This window comes from Pseudophryne corroboree, chromosome 3 (genome assembly GCF_028390025.1).
Source record: "Pseudophryne corroboree isolate aPseCor3 chromosome 3, aPseCor3.hap2, whole genome shotgun sequence".
NCBI lineage: Eukaryota > Metazoa > Chordata > Amphibia > Anura > Myobatrachidae > Pseudophryne > Pseudophryne corroboree.
Genome location: NC_086446.1, coordinates 160,093,902 through 160,118,559, shown reverse-complemented (window position 1 = coordinate 160,118,559; position 24,658 = coordinate 160,093,902). Strand labels below are relative to the sequence as shown.

At 46.0% G+C, this 24,658-nt stretch overlaps 1 protein-coding gene across 1 annotated transcript in view; it reads left to right on the top strand.

Annotated features, from left to right (window-relative positions):
* Positions 1–15,091: 15,091 nt before the first annotated feature.
* The window catches only part of TMEM134 (transmembrane protein 134), a 53,790-nt gene continuing 44,223 nt past the window's right edge, over positions 15,092–24,658 (top strand). Inside the window, exon 1 of the mRNA XM_063958530.1 lies at positions 15,092–15,362. The gene's annotated coding sequence lies outside the window, so the exon portion shown is untranslated. The remainder of the gene's footprint in view (positions 15,363–24,658) is intronic.

Sequence of the window (24,658 nt, the reverse complement as noted above, 5' to 3'; positions counted from 1 at the left end):
AGATATACATACCTGGGACTGTTTTCTATGCATTTCCAGTGGGATGATGGGTATATCTTTTTGATTTATGTGGGATGATCACGTTTTTAGCGCAAATATACATACCTGGGACTGTTTTCTATGCGTTTCCAGTGGGATGATGGCTATTTCTTTTTGATTTACGTGGGATGATCACGTTTTTAGCGCAGATATACTTACCTGGGACAGTTTTCTATGCGTTTCCAGTGGGATGATGGCTATATCTTTTTTATTTATGTGGGATGATCACGTTTTTAGAGCAAATATACATACCTGGGACTGTTTTCTATGCGTTTCCAGTGGGATTATGGCTATATCTTTTTGATTTACGTGGGATGATCACGTTTTTAGCGCAGATATACATACCTGGGACTGTTTTCTATGCGTTTCCAGTGGGATGATGGTTATATCTTTTTGATTTATGTGGGATGATCACATTTTTAGCGCAAATATACATACCTGGGACTGTTTTCTATGCGTTTCCAGTGGGATGATGGCTATATCTTTTTGATTTACGTGGGATGATCACGTTTTTAGCGCAAATATACATACCTGGGACTGTTTTCTATGCGTTTCCAGTGGGATGATGGCTATATCTTTTTTATTTATGTGGGATGATCACGTTTTTAGCGCAAATATACATACCTGGGACTGTTTTCTATGCGTTTCCAGTGGGATGATGGCTATATCTTTTTGATTTATGTGGGATGATCACGTTTTTAGCGCAAATATACATACCTGGGACTGTTTTCTATGCGTTTCCAGTGGGATGATGGCTATATCTTTTTGATTTACGTGGGATGATCACGTTTTTAGAGCAAATATACATACCTGGGACTGTTTTCTATGCGTTTCCAGTGGGATGATGGCTATATATTTTTTATTTATGTGGGATGATCACGTTTTTAGCGCAAATATACATACCTGGGACTGTTTTCTATGCGTTTCCAGTGGGATTATGGCTATATCTTTTTGATTTACGTGGGATGATCACGTTTTTAGCGCAGATATACATACCTGGGACTGTTTTCTATGCGTTTCCAGTGGGATGATGGCTATATCTTTTTGATTTATGTGGGATGATCACATTTTTAGCGCAAATATACATACCTGGGACTGTTTTCTATGCGTTTCCAGTGGGATGATGGCTATATCTTTTTGATTTACGTGGGATGATCACGTTTTTAGCGCAGATATACATACCTGGGACTGTTTTCTATGCGTTTCCAGTGGGATGATGGCTATTTCTTTTTGATTTACGTGGGATGATCACGTTATTAGCGCAGATATACTTACCTGGGACAGTTTTCTATGCGTTTCCAGTGGGATGATGGCTATATCTTTTTTATTTATGTGGGATGATCACGTTTTTAGCGCAGATATACATACCTGGGACTGTTTTCTATGCGTTTCCAGTGGGATGATGGCTATATCGTTTTGATTTACGTGGGATGATCACGTTTTTAGCGCAGATATACATACCTGGGACTGTTTTCTATGCGTTTCCAGTGGGATGATGGCTATATCTTTTTCTCTGACGTCCTAGTGGATGCTGGGAACTCCGTAAGGACCATGGGGAATAGACGGGCTCCGCAGGAGACTGGGCACTCTAAGAAAGAATTAGGACTACTGGTGTGCACTGGCTCCTCCCTCTATGCCCCTCCTCCAGACCTCAGTTAGAATCTGTGCCCGGCTCGAGCTGGTTGCACACTAGGGGCTCTCCTGAGCTTCTAGTAAAGAAAGTATTTATTAGGTTTTTTATTTTCAGTGAGATCTGCTGGCAACAGACTCACTGCTACGAGGGACTTAGGGTAGAGAAGCGAACCTACCTGCTTGCAGCTAGCTTGGGCTTCTAGGCTACTGGACACCATTATCTCCAGAGGGATCGAACACAGGCCCAGCCTCGGTCGTCCGGTCCCGGAGCCGCGCCGCCGTCCCCCTTGCAGAGCCAGAAGCAAGAAGAACGTCCTGGAAATCGGCGGCTGAAGACTCCGGTCTTCATTAAGGTAGCGCACAGCACTGCAGCTGTGCGCCATTGCTCCCTATGCACACCCCATACTCCGGTCACTGATGGGTGCAGGGCGCTGGGGGGGGGGGGGGGGCGCCATGGGCTGCAATTAGAGTACCTTACTTTGGCAAAAAAGCACATAATATAGTCTAATAAACTATATATGTGCAAAAATCCCCTGCCATAATATTAATATAAGAGCGGGAGAAGCCCGCCGAAAAAGGGGCGGGGCTATCTCCCTCAGCACACTGGCGCCATTTCCTCTTCACAGCTCCGCTGGAAGACAGCTCCCCAGGCTCTCCCCTGCAGTTTCCAGGCTCAAAGGGTAAAAAAAGAGAGGGGGGGCACTAAATTTAGGCGCAAAACTGTATTGTATAGCTGCTATAGGGAAAATCACTTTCTGTAGTAGTGTAAATCCCTGTTTATATAGCACTGTGGTGTGTGCTGGCATACTCTCTCTCTCTGTCTCCCCAAAGGACTTTGTGGGGTCCTGTCCTCAGTCAGAGCATTCCCTGTGTGTGTGCGGTGTGTCGGTACGGCTGTGTCGACATGTTTGATGAGGAGGCTTATGTGGAGGCGGAGCAGGTGCCGATAAATGTGATGTCACCCCCTGCGGGGTCGACACCAGAGTGGATGGATATGTGGAAGGTTTTACACGACAGTGTCTACTCCTTACATAAAAGGTTCGATGACATAACAGCTGTGGGACAGCCGGCTTCTCAGCCAGTGCCTGCCCAGGCGTCTCAAAGGCCATCAGGGGCTCAAAAACGCCCGCTACCTCAGATGGCAGACACAGATGTCGACACGGAGTCTGACTCCAGTGTCGACGAGGATGAGACATATACACAATCCACAAGGGGCATCCGTTGCATGATTACGGCAATAAAAAATGTGTTGCACATTTCTGACATTATCCCAGGTACCACTAAAAAGGGTATTATGTTTGGGGGAAAAAAGCAACCAGTGGTTTTTCCCCCGTCAGATGAGTTGAATGAAGTGTGTGAAGAAGCGTGGGCTTCCCCCGATAAGAAACTAGTGATTTCTAAAAAGTTACTGATGGTGTACCCTTTCCCGCCAGAGGACAGGTTACGTTGGGAGACATCCCCGAGGGTGGATAAAGCGCTCACACGCTTGTCAAAAAAGGTGGCACTGCCGTCTCAGGATACGGCCGCCTTAAAGGAGCCTGCGGATAGAAAGCAGGAGGCTATCCTGAAGTCTGTATATACACACTCAGGTACTATACTGAGACCTGCTATTGCTTCAGCATGGATGTGCAGTGCTGCAGCAGCGTGGTCTGATTCCCTGTCTGATAACATTGATTCCCGGACACTATATTGCTAACCATAGAGCATATTAAAGACGTAGGGGTATATTTACTAAGGTCCCGATTTTGACCGAGGTGCCGTTTTTTCTTCAAAGTGTCATCTCGGTCATTTACTAAACTCAAATCTCGGCAGTGATGAGGGCATTCGTATTTTTTTTGAAGTCCAACAAAAAAAATACGAATGAATACACCATCGGTCAAAACGCGGCTGTTTAAGTATGAATTTCGGTCATTTACTAAGAAGTGCAAAGCAAAAAAAAAAAAACCACTGGCGTGAAAAAATACAACTCCTAAAAAAAGTGCTAAAAAAAAACAGACCTGCTTTTTTGAGCCGTGATTGGATAGGCATGCACGGATCCATGAGATCCGTGCATGTATATCAGTGGGAAGGGGTGGGAAAGTGTTATTTTTTTGGAAAAAAATTGCGTGGGGTCCCCCCTCCTAAGCATAACCAGCCTCGGGCTCTTTGAGCCGATCCTGGTTGCAGAAATATGGGAAAGAAAATGACAGGGGTTCCCCCATATTTAAGCAACCAGCATCGGGCTCTGCGCCTGGTCCTGGTTCCAAAAATACGGGGGTCAAAAAGCGTAGGGGTCCCCCGTATTTTTAAAACCAGCACTGGGCTCCACTAGCTGGACAGATAATGCCACAGCCGGGGGTCACTTTTATACAGTGCCCTGCGGCCGTGGCATCAAATATCCAACTAGTCACCACTGGCCGGGGTACCCTGGGGGAGTGGGGACCCCTTCAATCAAGGGGTCCCCCCCCCCAGCCACCCAAGGGCCAGGGGTGAAGCCAGAGGCTGTCCCCCCCATCCAATAGGCTGCGGATGGGAGGCTGATAGCCTTTGTGAAAAGTGATTGATATTGTTTTTAGTAGCAGTACTACAAGGCCCAGCAAGCCTCCCCCGCATGCTGGTACTTGGAGAACCACAAGTACCAGCATGCGGCGGAAAAACGGGCCCGCTGGTACCTGTAGTAGTAGTACTACTACTAAAAAAATACCCAAAAAAAGACAATACACACACACCTTGAAAGTAAAGTTTTATTACATCCATCCACACAAACATACATACATACTTACCTTATGTTCACACGCAGGTCGGTCCTCTTGTCCAGTAGAATCCATGGGGTACCTGTTGAATAAATTATACTCACCAGATCCAGGGTACCAGGCTCCTCGGATAATCCTTTTGTAATCCACGTACTTAATTAAAAAAATAAAACGGAGACCCGAGCCACGCACTGAAAGGGGACCCATGTTTTCACATGGGTCCCCTTTCCCCGAATGCCAGAAACCCACTCTGACTTCTGTCTAAGTGGGTTTCTTCAGCCAATCAGGGAGCGCCACGTTGTAGCACCCTCCTGATCGGCTGTGTGCACCTGTACTGACTGACAGGCGGCACACGGCAGTGTTACAATGTAGCGCCTATGCGCTCCATTGTAACCAATGGTGGGAACTTTCAGGTCAGCGGTGAGGTTACTTTCGGTCAACCGCTGAGCAGAAAGTTCCCACCATTGGTTACAATGGAGCGCATAGGCGCTACATTGTAACACTGCCGTGTGCCGCCTGTCAGACAGTACAGGAGCACAAAGCCGATCAGTAGGGTGCCACAACGTGGCGCTCCCTGATTGGCTGAAGAAACCCACTTAGACAGAAGTCAGAGTGGGTTTCTGGCATTCGGGGAAAGGGGACCCATGTGAAAACATGGGTCCCCTTTCAGTGCGTGGCTCGGGTCTCCGTTTTATTTCTTTAATCAAGTACGTGGATTACAAAAGGATTATCCGAGGAGCCTGGTACCCTGGATCTGGTGAGTATAATTTATTCAACAGGTACCCCATGGATTCTACTGGACAAGAGGACCGACCTGCGTGTGAACATAAGGTAAGTATGTATGTATGTTTGTGTGGATGGATGTAATAAAACTTTACTTTCAAGGTGTGTGTGTATTGTCTTTTTTTGGGTATTTTTTTAGTAGTAGTACTACAGGTACCAGCGGGCCCGTTTTTCCGCCGCATGCTGGTACTTGTGGTTCTCCAAGTACCAGCATGCGGGGGAGGCTTGCTGGGCCTTGTAGTACTGCTACTAAAAACAATATCAATCACTTTTCACAAAGGCTATCAGCCTCCCATCCGCAGCCTATTGGATGGGGGGGACAGCCTCGGGCTTCACTCCTGGCCCTTGGGTGGCTGGGGGGGGGGGACCCCTTGATTGAAGGTGTCCCCACTCCCCCAGGGTACCCCGGCCAGGGGTGACTAGTTGGATATTTGATGCCACGGCCGCAAGGCACTGTATAAAAGTGACCCCCGGCTGTGGCATTATCTGTCCAGCTAGTGGAGCCCGGTGCTGGTTTCAAAAATACGGGGGACCCCTACTCCTTTTTGTCCCCCGTATTTTTGGAACCAGGACCAGGCGCAGAGCCCGATGCTGGTTGCTTAAATATGGGGGAACCCCTGTCCATTTTTTTCCCATATTTCTGCAACCAGGATCGGCTCAAAGAGCCCGAGGCTGGTTTGCCTTAGGAGGGGGGACCCCACGCAATTTTTTTTTTACATTTAAACTTTATTTATTTTTTTAACAAATTGCACAATGAAGCCCAGCACGGATCTCTCAGATCCGGCCGAGATTCATTGTATTAAAGTCGGCAGTGTTTTACAAGTCACTCACGTAAAACACTGCCAAAAAAAATGAATGACATCGACATCGGAAAACCCGAAAATGCAGAATACGGCAGCTTAGTAAATTAGTCGTAATAAATTCAAAAAGTTGCAGTTTTACACTTTCAATGTCATTCGTGATTATTCTCCCACCAAATCGGGAGAATTACGAATGTTAGTAAATATACCCCGTAGTCTTATCTATGAGAGATGCACAGAGGGATATTTGCCGGCTGGCATCTAGAATTAATGCAATGTCCATTTCTGCCAGGAGAGTATTATGGACTTGGCAGTGGACAGGTGATGCGGATTCTAAAAGGCACATGGAGGTTTTGCCTTACAAGGGTGAGGAATTGTTTGGGGATGGTCTCTCGGACCTCGTTTCCACAGCAACAGCTGGGAAGTCGACATTTTTACCTCAGGTTCCCTCACAGCCTAAGAAAGCACCGTATTATCAGGTACAGTTCTTTCGGCCCCAGAAAGGCAAGCGGGTTAAAGGCGCGTCCTTTCTGCCCAGAGGCAGGGGTAGAGGGAAAAAGCTGCACCATACAGCCAGTTCCCAAGAACAAAAATCCTCCCCTGCTTCCACTAAATCCACCGCATGACGCTGGGGCTCCACTGGTGGAGCCAGGTGCGGTGGGGGCCCGTCTCCGGAACTTCAGCGACCGGTGGGTTCGCTCACAGGTGGATCCCTGGGTTCTACAAGTGGTATCTCAGGGATACAAGCTGGAATTCGAGACGTCTCCCCCTCGCCGTTACCTCAAATCAGCCTTGCCAGCTACTCCCCAGGACAGGGAGGTAGTGCTGGCGGCAATTCACAAGCTGTACCTCCAGCAGGTGATAATAAAAGTTCCCCTCCTTCAACAGGGACGGGGTTACTATTCCACAATGTTTGTGGTACCGAAACCAGACGGTTCGGTGAGACCCATTCTAAATTTGAAATCGTTGAACACTTATATAGGGAAGTTCAAGTTCAAAATGGAATCGCTCAGGGCGGTTATTGCAAGCCTGGAAGAGGGGGATTACATGGTATCACTGGACATCAAGGATGCTTACCTACATGTCCCCATTTACCCACCTCACCAGGTGTACCTCCGTTTTGTGGTACAGGACTGCCATTACCAATTCCAGACGCTGCCGTTTGGTCTGTCCACGGCACCGAGGGTATTTACCAAAGTAATGGCCGAAATGATGATACTCCTTCGAAAGAAGGGAGTTATAATTATCCCGTACTTGGACGATCTCCTTATAAAGGCGAGGTCCAGGGAGCAGTTGTTGGTTGGAGTAGCACTATCTCAGGAAGTGCTACAACAGCACGGCTGGAATCTGAATATCCCAAAGTCGCAGCTGGTTCCTACGACGCGTCTGCTGTTCCTGGGTATGATTCTGGACACAGAACAGAAGAAGGTGTTTCTCCCGGAGGAGAAGGCCAAGCAGTTGTCATCTCTGGTCAGAGACCTCCTGAAACTAAAACAGGTGTCGGTGCATCACTGCACGCGAGTCCTGGGAAAGATGGTAGCTTCTTACGAGGCAATTCCATTCGGCAGGTTCCATGCAAGGATCTTTCAGTGGGATCTGTTAGACAAGTGGTCCGGATCGCATCTTCAGATGCATCGGCTGGTCACCCTGTCCCCGAGGGCCAGGGTGTCTGTGGTGGCTGCAGAGTGCTCATCTTCTCGAGGGCCGCAGATTCGGCATACAAGACTGGGTCCTGGTGACCACGGATGCAAGCCTCCGAGGTTGGGGGGCAGTCACTCAGGGAAGAAACTTCCAGGGACAATGGTCGAGTCAGGAGGCTTCCCTACACATAAATATTCTGGAACTAAGGGCCATTTACAATGCCCTAAGTCAGGCAAGACCCCTGCTTCAAAACCAGCCGATGGTGATTCAGTCAGACAACATCACGGCGGTCGCCCATGTAAACCGACAGGGGGTCACAAGAAGCAGGATGGCGATGGCAGAAGCCACAAGGATTCTCCGATGGGCGGAAAATCACGTGATAGCACTGTCAGCAGTGTTCATTCCGGGAGTGGACAACTGGGAAGCAGACTTCCTCAGCAGGCACGACCTCCACCCGGGAGAGTGGGGACTTCATCAAGAAGTCTTCCAGCTGATTGTAAATCATTGGGAAAGGCCACAGGTGGACATGATGGCGTCCCGCCTCAACAAAAAGCTAAAAATATATTGCGCCAGGTCAAGGTACCCTCAGGCGATAGCTGTGGACGCTCTAGTGACACTGTGGGTGTACCAGTCGGTTTATGTGTTCCCTCCTCTTCCTCTCATTTGCGCTAAAAACGTGATCATCCCACGTAAATAAAAAAGATATAGCCATCATCCCACTGGAAACGCATAGAAAACAGTGACAGGTAAGTATATCTGCGCTAAAAACGTGATCATCCCACGTAAATAAAAAAGATTAAGCCATAATCCCACTGAAAACACATAGAAAACAGTCCCAGGTATGTATATTTGCGCTAAAAACGTGATCATCCCACGTAAATAAAAAAGATATAGCCATAATCCCACTGGAAACGCATAGAAAACAGTGACAGGTAAGTATATCTGCGCTAAAAAGTGATCATCCCACGTAAATAAAAAAGATTAAGCCATAATCCCACTGAAAACACATAGAAAACAGTCCCAGGTATGTATATTTGCGCTAAAAACGTGATCATCCCACATAAATAAAAAAGATATAGCCATAATCCCACTGGAAACGCATAGAAAACAGTCCCAGGTAAGTATATCTGCGCTAGAAACGTGATCATCCCACGTAAATAAAAAAGATTAAGCCATAATCCCACTGGAAACGCATAGAAAACAGTGACAGATAAGTATATCTGCGCTAAAAACGTGATCATCCCACATAAATCAAAAAGATATAGCCATTATCCCTCTGGAAATGCATTGAAAACAGTCCCAGGTATGTATATTTGCGCTAAAAACGTGATCATCCCACATAAATAAAAAAGATATAGCCATAATCCCACTGGAAACGCATAGAAAACAGTCCCAGGTATGTATATTTGCGCTAAAAACGTGATCATCCCACGTAAATAAAAAAGATATAGCCATCATCCCACTGGAAACGCATAGAAAACAGTCCCAGGTATGTATATCTGCGCTAAAAACGTGATCATCCCACGTAAATAAAAAAGATTAAGCCATAATCCCACTGGAAACGCATAGAAAACAGTGACAGGTATGTATATCTGCGCTAAAAACGTGATCATCCCACGTAAATAAAAAAGATATAGCCATCTTCCCACTGGAAACGCATAGAAAACAGTCCCAGGTATGTATATCTGCGCTAAAAACGTGATCATCCCACATAAATAAAAAAGATTAAGCCATAATCCCACTGGAAACGCATAGAAAACAGTGACAGGTAAGTATATCTGCGCTAAAAACGTGATCATCCCACATAAATAAAAAAGATATAGCCATCATCCCACTGGAAACGCATAGAAAACAGTCCCAGGTATGTATATCTGCGCTAAAAAACGTGATCATCCCACATAAATAAAAAAGATTAAGCCATAATCCCACTGGAAACGCATAGAAAACAGTGACAGGTAAGTATATCTGCGCTAAAAACGTGATCATCCCACATAAATCAAAAAGATATAGCCATTATCCCTCTGGAAATGCATTGAAAACAGTCCCAGGTATGTATATTTGCGCTAAAAACGTGATCATCCCACATAAATAAAAAAGATATAGCCATAATCCCACTGGAAACGCATAGAAAACAGTCCCAGGTATGTATATTTGCGCTAAAAACGTGATCATCCCACGTAAATAAAAAAGATATAGCCATAATCCCACTGGAAACGCATAGAAAACAGTCCCAGGTAAGTATATCTGCGCTAGAAACGTGATCATCCCACGTAAATAAAAAAGATTAAGCCATAATCCCACTGGAAACGCATAGAAAACAGTGACAGGTATGTATATCTGCGCTAAAAACGTGATCATCCCACATAAATAAAAAAGATATAGCCATCATCCCACTGGAAACGCATAGAAAACAGTCCCAGGTATGTATATTTGCGCTAAAAACGTGATCATCCCACATAAATAAAAAAGATATAGCCATCATCCCACTGGAAACGCATAGAAAACAGTTCCAGGTATGTATATCTGCGCTAAAAACGTGATCATCCCACTTAAATAAATAAGATATAGCCATAATCCCACTGGAAACGCATAGAAAACAGTGACAGGTAAGTATATCTGCGCTAAAAACGTGATCATCCCACATAAATAAAAAAGATATAGCCATCATCCCACTGGAAACGCATAGAAAACAGTCCCAGGTATGTATATCTGCGCTAAAAACGTGATCATCCCACATAAATAAAAAAGATATAGCCATCATCCCACTGGAAACGCATAGAAAACAGTCCCAGGTATGTATATTTGCGCTAAAAACGTGATCATCCCACATAAATAAAAAAGATATAGCCATCATCCCACTGGAAACGCATAGAAAACAGTCCCAGGTATGTATATCTGCGCTAAAAAACGTGATCATCCCACGTAAATAAAAAAGATTAAGCCATAATCCCACTGGAAACGCATAGAAAACAGTGATAGGTAATTATATCTGCGCTAAAAACGTGATCATCCCACATAAATAAAAAAGATATAGCCATCATCCCACTGGAAACGCATAGAAAACAGTCCCAGGTATGTATATCTGCGCTAAAAACGTGATCATCCCACGTAAATAAAAAAGATTAAGCCATAATCCCACTGGAAACGCATAGAAAACAGTGACAGATAAGTATATCTGCGCTAAAAACGTGATCATCCCACATAAATCAAAAAGATATAGCCATAATCCCACTGGAAACGCATAGAAAACAGTCCCAGGTATGTATATTTGCGCTAAAAACGTGATCATCCCACGTAAATAAAAAAGATATAGCCATCATCCCACTGGAAACGCATAGAAAACAGTCCCAGGTATGTATATCTGCGCTAAAAACGTGATCATCCCACGTAAATAAAAAAGATTAAGCCATAATCCCACTGGAAACGCATAGAAAACAGTGACAGGTATGTATATCTGCGCTAAAAACGTGATCATCCCACGTAAATAAAAAAGATATAGCCATCTTCCCACTGGAAACGCATAGAAAACAGTCCCAGGTATGTATATTTGCGCTAAAAACTTGATCATCCCACATAAATAAAAAAGATATAGCCATCATCCCACTGGAAACGCATAGAAAACAGTGACAGGTAAGTATATCTGCGCTAAAAACGTGATCATCCCACATAAATAAAAAAGATATAGCCATCATCCCACTGGAAACGCATAGAAAACAGTCCCAGGTATGTATATCTGCGCTAAAAACGTGATCATCCCACATAAATAAAAAAGATTAAACCATAATCCCACTGGAAACGCATAGAAAACAGTGATAGGTAATTATATCTGCGCTAAAAACGTGATCATCCCACATAAATCAAAAAGATATAGCCATTATCCCTCTGGAAATGCATTGAAAACAGTCCCAGGTATGTATATTTGCGCTAAAAACGTGATCATCCCACATAAATAAAAAAGATATAGCCATAATCCCACTGGAAACGCATAGAAAACAGTCCCAGGTATGTATATTTGCGCTAAAAACGTGATCATCCCACGTAAATAAAAAAGATATAGCCATCATCCCACTGGAAACGCATAGAAAACAGTGACAGGTATGTATATCTGCGCTAAAAACGTGATCATCCCACGTAAATAAAAAAGATTAAGCCATAATCCCACTGGAAACGCATAGAAAACAGTGACAGGTATGTATATCTGCGCTAAAAACGTGATCATCCCACATAAATAAAAAAGATATAGCCATCATCCCACTGGAAACGCATAGAAAACTGTCCCAGGTATGTATATCTGTGCTAAAAACGTGATCATCCCACTTAAATAAATAAGATATAGCCATAATCCCACTGGAAACGCATAGAAAACAGTGACAGGTAAGTATATCTGCGCTAAAAACGTGATCATCCCACGTAAATAAAAAAGATTAAGCCATAATCCCACTGGAAACGCATAGAAAACAGTGACAGGTATGTATATCTGCGCTAAAAACGTGATCATCCCACATAAATAAAAAAGATATAGCCATCATCCCACTGGAAACGCATAGAAAACTGTCCCAGGTATGTATATCTGTGCTAAAAACGTGATCATCCCACTTAAATAAAAAAGATATAGCCATAATCCCACTGGAAACGCATAGAAAACAGTGACAGGTAAGTATATCTGCGCTAAAAACGTGATCATCCCACATAAATAAAAAAGATATAGCCATCATCCCACTGGAAACGCATAGAAAACAGTCCCAGGTATGTATATTTGCGCTAAAAACGTGATCATCCCACATAAATAAAAAAGATTTAGCCATCATCCCACTGGAAACGCATAGAAAACAGTCCCAGGTAAGTATATCTGCGCTAGAAACGTGATCATCCCACGTAAATAAAAAAGATTAAGCCATAATCCCACTGGAAACGCATAGAAAACAGTGACAGGTATGTATATCTGCGCTAAAAACGTGATCATCCCACATAAATAAAAAAGATATAGCCATCATCCCACTGGAAACGCATAGAAAACAGTCCCAGGTATGTATATTTGCGCTAAAAACGTGATCATCCCACATAAATAAAAAAGATATAGCCATCATCCCACTGGAAACGCATAGAAAACAGTTCCAGGTATGTATATCTGCGCTAAAAACGTGATCATCCCACTTAAATAAATAAGATATAGCCATAATCCCACTGGAAACGCATAGAAAACAGTGACAGGTAAGTATATCTGCGCTAAAAACGTGATCATCCCACATAAATAAAAAAGATATAGCCATCATCCCACTGGAAACGCATAGAAAACAGTCCCAGGTATGTATATCTGCGCTAAAAACGTGATCATCCCACATAAATAAAAAAGATATAGCCATCATCCCACTGGAAACGCATAGAAAACAGTCCCAGGTATGTATATTTGCGCTAAAAACGTGATCATCCCACATAAATAAAAAAGATATAGCCATCATCCCACTGGAAACGCATAGAAAACAGTCCCAGGTATGTATATCTGCGCTAAAAACGTGATCATCCCACATAAATAAAAAAGATTAAGACATAATCCCACTGGAAACGCATAGAAAACAGTGACAGGTAAGTATATCTGCGCTAAAAACGTGATCATCCCACATAAATAAAAAAGATATAGCCATCATCCCACTGGAAACGCATAGAAAACAGTCCCTGGTATGTATATCTGCGCTAAAAACGTGATCATCCCACGTAAATAAAAAAGATTAAGCCATAATCCCACTGGAAACGCATAGAAAACAGTGACAGGTATGTATATCTGCGCTAAAAACGTGATCATCCCACGTAAATAAAAAAGATATAGCCATCTTCCCACTGGAAACGCATAGAAAACAGTCCCAGGTATGTATATTTTCGCTAAAAACTTGATCATCCCACGTAAATAAAAAAGATATAGCCATCATCCCACTGGAAACGCATAGAAAACAGTGACAGGTAAGTATATCTGCGCTAAAAACGTGATCATCCCACATAAATAAAAAAGATATAGCCATCATCCCACTGGAAACGCATAGAAAACAGTCCCAGGTATGTATATCTGCGCTAAAAACGTGATCATCCCACATAAATAAAAAAGATTAAGCCATAATCCCACTGGAAACGCATAGAAAACAGTGACAGGTAAGTATATCTGCGCTAAAAACGTGATCATCCCACATAAATAAAAAAGATATAGCCATCATCCCACTGGAAACGCATAGAAAACAGTCCCAGGTATGTATATCTGCGCTAAAAAACGTGATCATCCCACATAAATAAAAAAGATTAAGCCATAATCCCACTGGAAACGCATAGAAAACAGTGACAGGTATGTATATCTGCGCTAAAAACGTGATCATCCCACATAAATAAAAAAGATATAGCCATCATCCCACTGGAAACGCATAGAAAACTGTCCCAGGTATGTATATCTGTGCTAAAAACGTGATCATCCCACATAAATAAAAAAGATATAGCCATCATCCCACTGGAAACGCATAGAAAACAGTCCCAGGTATGAAAATGGTAGAGGGTGCCAGGACTCAATATTGATATTAGGATGCTGGTTTCCTTATTTAATTATATGGCTTTGTTGATATAAACCGATGCAGAAACAATATAAATGCTGTAACTATTTTTTTTAACTATGAGTATATCATTTAAAAGCTTTATGTGCTTGCTGTAGTTTGTAAATTCTCAGTTGAGGTAAAAAAATATAGTGACATCTAGAGGTGTGAATAGGAACTACAGGCAATCATCCCGATCATCCCTTTCTGTGATCATCCTTTTAGTACATCCCCTGAATAATACAGAATTCTGCCGTTAGTCAAACTGACAGTACAACATAACTGTAATGTCAATGGCGGCTGCGTGCACCTGAATGGAGCGACACTTGAATTGCTTCGCCAGGTGCCATCTAGTGTCCATAGCCACGCAAAACACTTGAATTCCACTTATAGAGGTGAGGCGCAGCAGTAGCATTTTATTATATTGGATGTTTGTGATGTTGTAGATTTGTAGCCGGATCACTTTAAACCTTGTAACATACTAGGCCAGTGGTGCACAAATTTTTTTGCATTACGGCAAGAAACCTAAATGAAAAACAAAAAACCTACTTTCTATACACAATAATGGGTACGGATTAAATTTGTGTACATACGTAAATCATTTTAACACTTCTTAGCCATAACAATATCTGCCCCCAGAGTTTAATGTGTGCATTGTGCTGATCATAACCTTGTTCGATACAATGAAAAAATAGGATTTTAATTACCTAATGGTAAATCCTTTTCTGCAGCAGGGTACACTGGTATTCCACAGGGAATAACATCAGGGGGTGTAGAGTAGAATATTGGTCCGAGGCACCAACAGGCTAAAAGCTTTGACTGTTCCCAAGATGCTCAGCGCCGCCTCCTCTATAACCCCGCCTCCGTGCACAGGAGCTCAGTTTGTAAGTTGGTGTCTGCAGTGCAGGCAGCTAACAGGCAGGGCTGCTCCAGTAACCCTAAGAGCTATTTTAAAGAAGATAGAAGACTTCAAGGGCTGCAGCAGAGGCACTCTAGTGCTAAGTATCATTCTGATATCTCCTGCTGCAGCTCCATCACCTCCCCCAGCGGCGCTGAATACTCCTGTGTCCCTGGTTGCGGGTACTTACAGCGGAGGCTCCGGTTCTTCACCCAGGGCACACACACTAACCGAAGTTCTCCGGGATCGCGTGGCTGCACTCAGGGTGGAGGTAAGAGGGTCCCCCAGGTAGGACCCACAGGAAATCGCAATCCGCTGCGGCCATTAGGAGGCGGGCAGCACGCGCTGGCGTGGACACTGTGGCAGTACAGGGACCCCACTAGACCACCAGGGCAAGGGCACAGGTCGAATAGGCTATAATCCATTTTATTAAGGCCCGCAGCACCCGGTGGTGAAGTCCAGCAAGGGGATAAGGCTCTGACCTGTAGCCTCTCCCCCAGCCCTGGGCGCCATTTAGAGTAAATGTTCCCGCCCTGGAGCTGCATCTCTCTGTCTCCCTCACTGCGCTGATTCTGGCACTGCTGGTCACTGTCTCCTCTGTAAAGCCGTCTGCCTCATCAGTGCTGTGCATTTACAGGACACTTAAGTATTCTACATGTCGTTTAGACAGTGTTAGTTAAGAACAAGTGCATAACTATAGGGATATTTAGTACAAGTATCCTGAGATATACATCCAGTATGTACTGTGCATTGTTATATCTGCATACATACATAGCTTCACTTAGTATTGCTAGTCCAGTGCAGTTTTATTATGGTTTGTAAAAATTTCTGCATTTTGCATGTGACTGTGTGTGCCAATAGCTGCTGTGTGGCTCCTATTCCACACACATTGCTATCCCTATAGATATATAGATATATAGATATATATATATATATATATATATATATATATATATATAGATAGATAGAGAGAGAGATTGAGACCACACTCACAGCTCCAATATCCCATCAAGCGGTGCTCCATAATGGCCAATAGACCAAGCAATAAGATTCACAAGGTATAGGCACTAACCACTTTCTTCAACATAATGTGCTTTAATCAGTCATAGCAGCATCAAACAAGCCAACAGGCTGGTACATAGTCGTTCTATGTACCAGCCTGTTGGCTTGTTTGATGCTGCTATGACTGATTAAAGCACATTATGTTGAAGAAAGTGGTGAGTGCCTATACCTTGTGTATCTTAGAGATATATATATATATATCTATATATCGCAAATACTCGCTATAGCGCGTATTTTACGCGCCATAGGCAGTAAGGAACCCGGTTTTCAAAAATCAGCGGGTCCCACAGGACGCGCTGTGATGAGTGCTGCCTCCCCGTCCCCCTTCCAATTGATGCTACGTTGCCGTTAGCCGCCCCCCCCCCCCCCGGTCACTGACAGACAGGGGGGTGGAGCATGGTTGGTGCCGCCTCCCCGTCTCCTTTCAATGGATGCTGCGCTGCCGTGAGCCCGGGTGGAGCATAGTTGGTGCCGCCTCCCCCGTCCCCTTCCAATGGATGCTGCGCTGCCATGAGCCCGGGTGAAGCATGGTTGGTGCCGCCTCCCCGTCCCCTTACAATTGCTGCCGTGAGCTCCCCCAGGTCACTGATAGATATTGCTGCCGCCTCCCCTCACTCACAGCCGGCCCGACACAACAGAGAGGGCGGCGGCTATAACGGAGCAGTGATTACCTGGCAGCGGGGGGGGAGACAGCTTGCCAGGCACAGTGTCTATGGAGCTCGGGCCTGGGGGAGGGCAGCAGGAGACGCGGAGTGGAGAGAACTCTGTTCCCGGATATTCTCAGCACCCAGCAACACGGTAACAGGGATGGGCAGCTTGTGTTATTGTCTGTATATATACGTGTGTCGATGTTTGTGTACTTATAATAAGTGTGTGTCTGTATGTATAGGAGTATATATGTGGCTGTATTCATGTGTGTGTGTGTGTGTGTGTGTGTGTGTGTGTGTGTGTGTGTTTTTACACTAAAGCCAGAGGTGTCTAACTTAAAATCTGGTTGCCAAGCAGTGGGTTCCCATCAGCTATATTTGGCAATTCATGTATGCAGTACCCTCTATTTGCACTGCCTTGGCATATCTGCACAATGGCATAATGTCACTTGGGCTGGCAGGGTAGTACCACACTCATGCTCTGCTTGGCGCAATGTGTATAACGTGCTCTGCCTGGCGCAAAGTGTATAACGTGCTCTGCCTGGCGCAAAGTGTATAACGTGCTCTGCCTGGCGCAAAGTGTATAACGTGCTCTGCCTGGCGCAAAGTGTATAATGTGCTCTACCTGGCGCAGTGTGCATAGGAGGTTCTACCTGGTGCAATGTGTATAAGCGGCACTACTGTGTGGTGTAATGTGAATTGGCACTATTATGTGGTCACGCCCTGTCCCCATGAAGCCACCGCCTATGCTTTGCAGTCTGGGAGGTGGAACACCAATTCACTTTCTGCCTAAGGGCACCAAAATGTCTAGTTACAGCTCTGGTGCGGGATGTCCTGCATGCTACATAGCCCAACAGCATTGTCACCCCATCCCCCCACCGTGCAACACTTTTGTTGTGTCCAAACAAGATTAAGATTAATACGAACCTTCATGCCGATGGGACCCAGAAAAAGACCGGTAGGACCCCAATTTCTCTGACGTCCTAGTGGATGCTGGGACTCCGTCAGGACCATGGGGATTAGCGGCTCCGCAGGAGACAGGGCACAAAAATAAAGCTTTAGGATCAGGTGGTGTGCACTGGCTCCTCCCCCTATGACCCTCCTCCAAGCCTCAGTTAGGTTTTTGTGCCCGTCCGAGCAGGGTGCAATCTAGGTGGCTCTCCTAAAGAGCTGCTTAGAAAAAGTTTTTTATTTTCAGTGAGTCCTGCTGGCAACAGGCTCACTGCATCGAGGGACTTAGGGGAGAGAAGTGAACTCACCTGCGTGCAGGATGGATTGGCTTCTTAGGCTACTGGACACCATTAGCTCCAGAGGGATCGAACACAGGCCCAGCCATGGAGTCCGGTCCCGGAGCCGCGCCGCCGACCCCCCTTGCAGATGCCGAAGATTGAAGAGGTCCAGAAACAGGCGGCAGAAGACTTTTCAGTCTTCATGAGGTAGCGCACAGCACTGCAGCTGTGCGCCATTGTTGTCAGCACACTTCACACAGCGGTCACTGAGGGTGCAGGGCGCTGGGGGGGGCGCCCTGGGCAGCAATGTATAATACCTTTCTTATGGCTAAAAATACATCACATATAGCCCTTGAGGCTATATGGATGTATTTAACCCCTGCCAGATCTCACAAACTCCGGGAGAAGAGCCCGCCGAAATAGGGGCGGGGCTTATTCTCCTCAGCACACAGCGCCATTTTCCTGCTCAGCTCCGCTGTGAGGAAGGCTCCCAGGACTCTCCCCTGCACTGCACTACAGAAACAGGGTAAAACAGAGAGGGGGGGCACTTTTTTGGCGATATTACTATATTTAAGCTGCTATAAGGATACAACACTTATATAGGGTTGTTCCCATATATATTATAGCGCTTGGGTGTGTGCTGGCAAACTCTCCCTCTGTCTCCCCAAAGGGCTAGTGGGGTCCTGTCTTCAATAGAGCATTCCCTGTGTGTCTGCTGTGTGTCGGTACGTGTGTGTCGACATGTATGAGGACGATGTTGGTGTGGAGGCAGAGCAATTGCCGGTAATGGTGATGTCACCCCCCAGGGAGTCGACACCGGAATGGATGGCTTTGTTTATGGAATTACGTGATAATGTCAGCACATTACAAAAATCGGTTGACGACATGAGACGGCCGGCAAACCAGTTAGTACCTGCCCAGGCGTCTCAGACACCGTCAGGGGCTGTAAAACGCCCTTTACCTCAGTCGGTCGACACGGACACTGAATCTAGTGTCGACGGTGAAGAAACAAACGTATTTTCCAGTAGGGCCACACGTTATATGATCACGGCAATGAAGGAGGCTTTACATATCTCTGATACTGCAAGTACCACAAAAAGGGGTATTATGTGGGGTGTGAAAAAACTACCTGTAGTTTTTCCTGAATCAGAGGAATTGAATGATGTATGTGATGAAGCATGGGTTAACCCAGATAGAAAAGTGCTAATTTCAAAAAAGTTATTGGCATTATACCCTTTCCCGCCAGAGGTTAGGGCGCGCTGGGAAACACCCCCTAGGGTGGATAAGGCGCTCACACGCTTATCAAAACAAGTGGCGTTACCGTCTCCTGATACGGCCGCCCTCAAGGATCCAGCTGATAGGAGGCTGGAAACTACCCTAAAAAGTATATACACACATACTGGTGTTATACTGCGACCAGCCATCGCCTCAGCCTGGATGTGCAGTGCTGGGGTGGTTTGGTCGGATTCCCTGACTGAAAATATTGATACCCTGGATAGGGACAGTATTTTATTGACTTTAGAGCAATTAAAGGATGCTTTTCTTTATATGCGAGATGCTCAGAGGGATATTTGCACTCTGGCATCGAGAGTAAGTGCGATGTCCATATCTGCCAGAAGAAGTTTATGGACGCGACAGTGGTCAGGTGATGCGGATTCCAAACGGCATATGGAAGTATTGCCGTATAAAGGGGAGGAATTATTTGGCGTGGGTCTATCGGATCTGGTGGCCACGGCAACTGCCGGGAAATCCACCTTTTTACCTCAGACCCCCTCCCAACAGAAAAAGACACCGTCTTTTCAGCCGCAGTCCTTTCGGTCCTATAAGAACAAGCGGGCAAAAGGACAGTCATATCTGCCCCGAGGCAGAGGAAAGGGTAAGAGAGGGCAGCAAGCAGCTCCTTCCCAGGAACAGAAGCCCTCCCCGGGTTCGCTTGACGCTGGGGCTTTACAAGCGGACTCAGGAGCGGTGGGGGGTCGACTCAAGAATTTCAGCGCGCAGTGGGCTTGCTCACAGGAGGACCCCTGGATCCTGCAGGTAGTATCTCAGGGTTACAGGTTGGAATTCGAGTAGTCTCCCCCTCGCCGGTTCCTAAAGTCTGCTTTGCCAACGTCTCCCTCAGACAGGGCGACGGTATTGGAAGCCATTCACAAGCTGTTTTCTCAGCAGGTGATAGTCAAGGTACCCCTCCTACAACAGGGAAAGGGGTATTACTCCACGCTATTTGTGGTACCGAAGCCGGACGGCTCAATAAGACCTATTCTAAATCTGAAATCTTTGAACCTGTACATACAAAAATTCAAGTTCAAGATGGAGTCACTCAGAGCAGTGATAGCGAATCTGGAAGAAGGGGACTTTATGGTGTCCCTGGACATCAAGGATGCTTACCTGCATGTCCCAATTTGCCCTTCACACCAAGGGTACCTCAGGTTCGTGGTGCAAAACTGTCATTATCAGTTTCAGACGCTGCCGTTTGGATTGTCCACGGCACCTCGGGTCTTTACCAAGGTAATGGCCGAGATGATGTTTCTTCTGCGAAGAAAAGGCGTATTAATTATCCCTTACTTGGACGATCTCCTGATAAGGGCAAGGTCCAGAGAACAGCTGGAAGACGTAGTAGCACTAACCCAAGTAGTGCTGCAACAGCACGGGTGGATTCTGAATTTTCCAAAATCTCAATTGAACCCGACGACACGTCTGCTGTTCCTGGGAATGATTCTGGACACGGTTCAGAAAAAGGTGTTTCTTCCGGAGGAGAAAGCCAGGGAGTTATCCGAACTTGTCAGGAACCTCCTAAAACCAGGAAAAGTGTCTGTGCATCAATGCACAAGAGTCCTGGGAAAGATGGTGGCTTCTTACGAAGCGATTCCATTCGGCAGATTCCACGCACGAACTTTTCAGTGGGATCTGCTGGACAAATGGTCCGGATCGCATCTGCAGATGCATCAGCGGATAACCTTATCGCCACGGACAAGGGTGTCTCTTCTGTGGTGGTTGCAGAGTGCTCATCTGTTAGAGGGCCGCAGATTCGGCATACAGGACTGGGTCCTGGTGACCACGGATGCCAGTCTGAGAGGCTGGGGAGCGGTCACACAGGGAAGAAACTTCCAGGGAGTATGGTCAAGCCTGGAGATGTCTCTTCACATAAATATACTGGAGCTAAGAGCGATTTACAATGCTCTAAGCCTGGCAAAACCCCTGCTTCAGGGTCAGCCGGTGTTGATCCAGTCGGACAACATCACGGCAGTCGCCCACGTAAACAGACAGGGCGGCACAAGAAGCAAGAGAGCAATGGCAGAAGCTGCAAGGATTCTTCGCTGGGCGGAAGATCATGTGATAGCACTGTCAGCAGTGTTCATTCCGGGAGTGGACAACTGGGAAGCAGACTTCCTCAGCAGACACGATCTACACCCGGGAGAGTGGGGACTTCATCCAGAAGTCTTCCACATGATTGTGAACCGTTGGGAAAAACCAAAGGTGGATATGATGGCGTCTCGCCTCAACAAAAAACTGGACAGGTATTGCGCCAGGTCAAGAGACCCTCAGGCAATAGCTGTGGACGCTCTGGTAACACCGTGGGTGTTCCAGTCAGTGTATGTGTTTCCTCCTCTGCCTCTCATACCAAAAGTACTGAGAATTATACGGCAAAGGGGAGTAAGAACGATACTCGTGGCTCCGGATTGGCCAAGAAGAACTTGGTACCCGGAACTTCAGGAGATGCTCACGGAAGATCCGTGGCCTCTACCTCTAAGACGGGACCTGCTTCAGCAGGGACCGTGTCTATTCCAAGACTTACCGCGGCTGCGTTTGACGGCATGGCGGTTGAACGCCGAATTCTAAGGGAAAAAGGCATTCCGGAAGAGGTCATTCCTACACTGGTAAAAGCCAGGAAGGAGGTGACTGCACAACATTATCACCGCATTTGGAGAAAATATGTTGCGTGGTGTAAGGCCAGGAAGGCCCCCACGGAGGAATTTCAACTGGGTCGATTCCTACATTTCCTGTAAACAGGATTGTCTATGGGCCTCAAATTGGGGTCCATTAAGGTTCAAATTTCGGCCCTGTCGATTTTCTTCCAGAAAGAATTGGCTTCAGTTCCTGAAGTCCAGACTTTTGTAAAAGGAGTACTACATATACAGCCCCCGGTTGTGCCCCCAGTGGCTCCGTGGGACCTTAATGTAGTTTTGGATTTTCTCAAATCCCATTGGTTTGAGCCACTCAAATCGGTGGATTTGAAATATCTTACGTGGAAAGTAACCATGCTACTGGCCCTGGCTTCAGCCAGGAGAGTGTCAGAATTGGCGGCTTTATCGTATAAAAGCCCATATCTGATTTTCCATTCGGACAGGGCAGAACTGCGGACGCGTCCTCATTTTCTGCCTAAGGTGGTGTCAGCGTTTCACCTGAACCAGCCTATTGTGGTGCCTGCGGCTACTAGCGATTTGGAGGATTCCAAGTTGCTGGACGTTGTCCGGGCATTGAAAATATATATTTCAAGGACGGCTGGAGTCAGAAAATCTGACTCGCTGTTTATACTGTATGCACCCAACAAGCTGGGTGCTCCTGCTTCTAAGCAGACGATTGCTCGTTGGATTTGTAGCACAATTCAAATTGCACATTCTGTGGCAGGCCTGCCACAGCCTAAATCTGTCAAGGCCCATTCCACAAGGAAGGTGGGCTCATCCTGGGCGGCTGCCCGAGGGGTCTCGGCATTACAACTCTGCCGAGCAGCTACGTGGTCGGGGGAGAACACGTTTGTGAAATTCTACAAATTTGATACCCTGGCTAAAGAGGACCTGGAGTTCTCTCATTCGGTGCTGCAGAGTCATCCGCACTCTCCCGCCCGTTTGGGAGCTTTGGTATAATCCCCATGGTCCTGACGGAGTCCCAGCATCCACTAGGACGTCAGAGAAAATAAGATTTTACTTACCGATAAATCTATTTCTCGTAGTCCGTAGTGGATGCTGGGCGCCCATCCCAAGTGCGGATTGTCTGCAATACTTGTACATAGTTATTGTTACAAAAAAATCGGGTTGTTATTGTTGTGAGCCGTCTTCAGAGGCTCCTACGTTTGTCATACTGTTAACTGGGTTCAGATCACAAGTTGTACGGTGTGATTGGTGTGGCTGGTATGAGTCTTACCCGGGATTCAAAATCCTTCCTTATTGTGTACGCTCGTCCGGGCACAGTATCCTAACTGAGGCTTGGAGGAGGGTCATAGGGGGAGGAGCCAGTGCACACCACCTGATCCTAAAGCTTTATTTTTGTGCCCTGTCTCCTGCGGAGCCGCTAATCCCCATGGTCCTGACGGAGTCCCAGCATCCACTACGGACTACGAGAAATAGATTTATCGGTAAGTAAAATCTTATTTTTTAAAAGTGAGGGGTCCCTGGGACCCACTTTTTTTTTTTGGCTCTGCGCGATCACTTTATATAGTCTTCAGAGCATGGACAAGGGATCCTCAAGCAGCCATACGTGTTCCCTCCAGTGTCACTCCAGCCCAGAGTAATAAGGAAGTTCAAGCAAGAGGGAGGATTACTACTTCTAATCGCTGCAGCGTGGCCCAGATGGCATTGGTACTCAGACCTGAAGGGTCGCGCGATAGAGCGTTCTCTTCTACTTCCGCAACGCCCAGACCTCCTCGTTCAGGGCCCTTTTGTCTAACAGGATCTGGCTTTGACGGCGTGGCTCTTGAAGCTTCAGTTCTGGGGGCCAAGGGATTTTCTGAGGTGGTCATTCAAATTATGTTGTAAACCAGCTTCGGCTCGGATTTATTATAGGGTATGGAATTCTTACTTCACCTGGTGCGCGGCAAAGAATTATGATGCATACAAGTTTAGTACTGCTAAACATTTGGTTTTTCTGCAACAGGGCCTGGACTTAGGCCTTCGTCTGGCCTCCCTCAATGTTCATATTTCAGCCTTGTCGGTATGGTTTCAGAGAAAAATTGTGACTTTGCCTGAAGTTCATACTTTCTATCAGGGCGTTTTACGGATTCAGCCTCCCTATGTCCCTCCTGTGGCTCCTTGGGATTTGTCGGTTGTTCTGTATGCCCTCCAAGAGTCTCCGTTTGAACCTCTTGAGTCTGTGGACCTTAAATGGCTTACACTTAAGTTCTTATTTTTGCTGGCTATTGCCTCTGCTAGATGGGTTTCAGACTTTGGTGCCTTGGCCTGTCGGTCACCCTTTCTGACTTTTCACCGTGACCGTGCGGTTCTTAGAACTCGCCCTGGTTATCTGCCTAAGGTGGTGTCGTCTCTCCACCTTAACCAAGAGATTGTGGTTCCGGCCTTTATCTCTCCTGGTTTGTCCTCCAAAGAAGGTCTTTGGATGTGGTACGGGCTCTCCGTATATATGTGAAGAGAACCGTCTCTCTTAGGAGATCTGATTCTCTCTTTGTCCTTTTTGGTTTTCACAAACGTGGCTGGCCTGCGAATAAGCAGACTTTGTCCAGTTGGATTAGAATGGTGATTGCACGAGCTTAACCCACCGACCTAGTAGAGTGGGCCTGTACAGATTTAGAAACCGGCTGTAGAATAAGCATGCTGGATAGTAAGTCTGATCCAGCGAGCAATAGACTGCTTTGAAGCAGGACACCCAATTTTATTGGGATCATAGAGCACAAACAG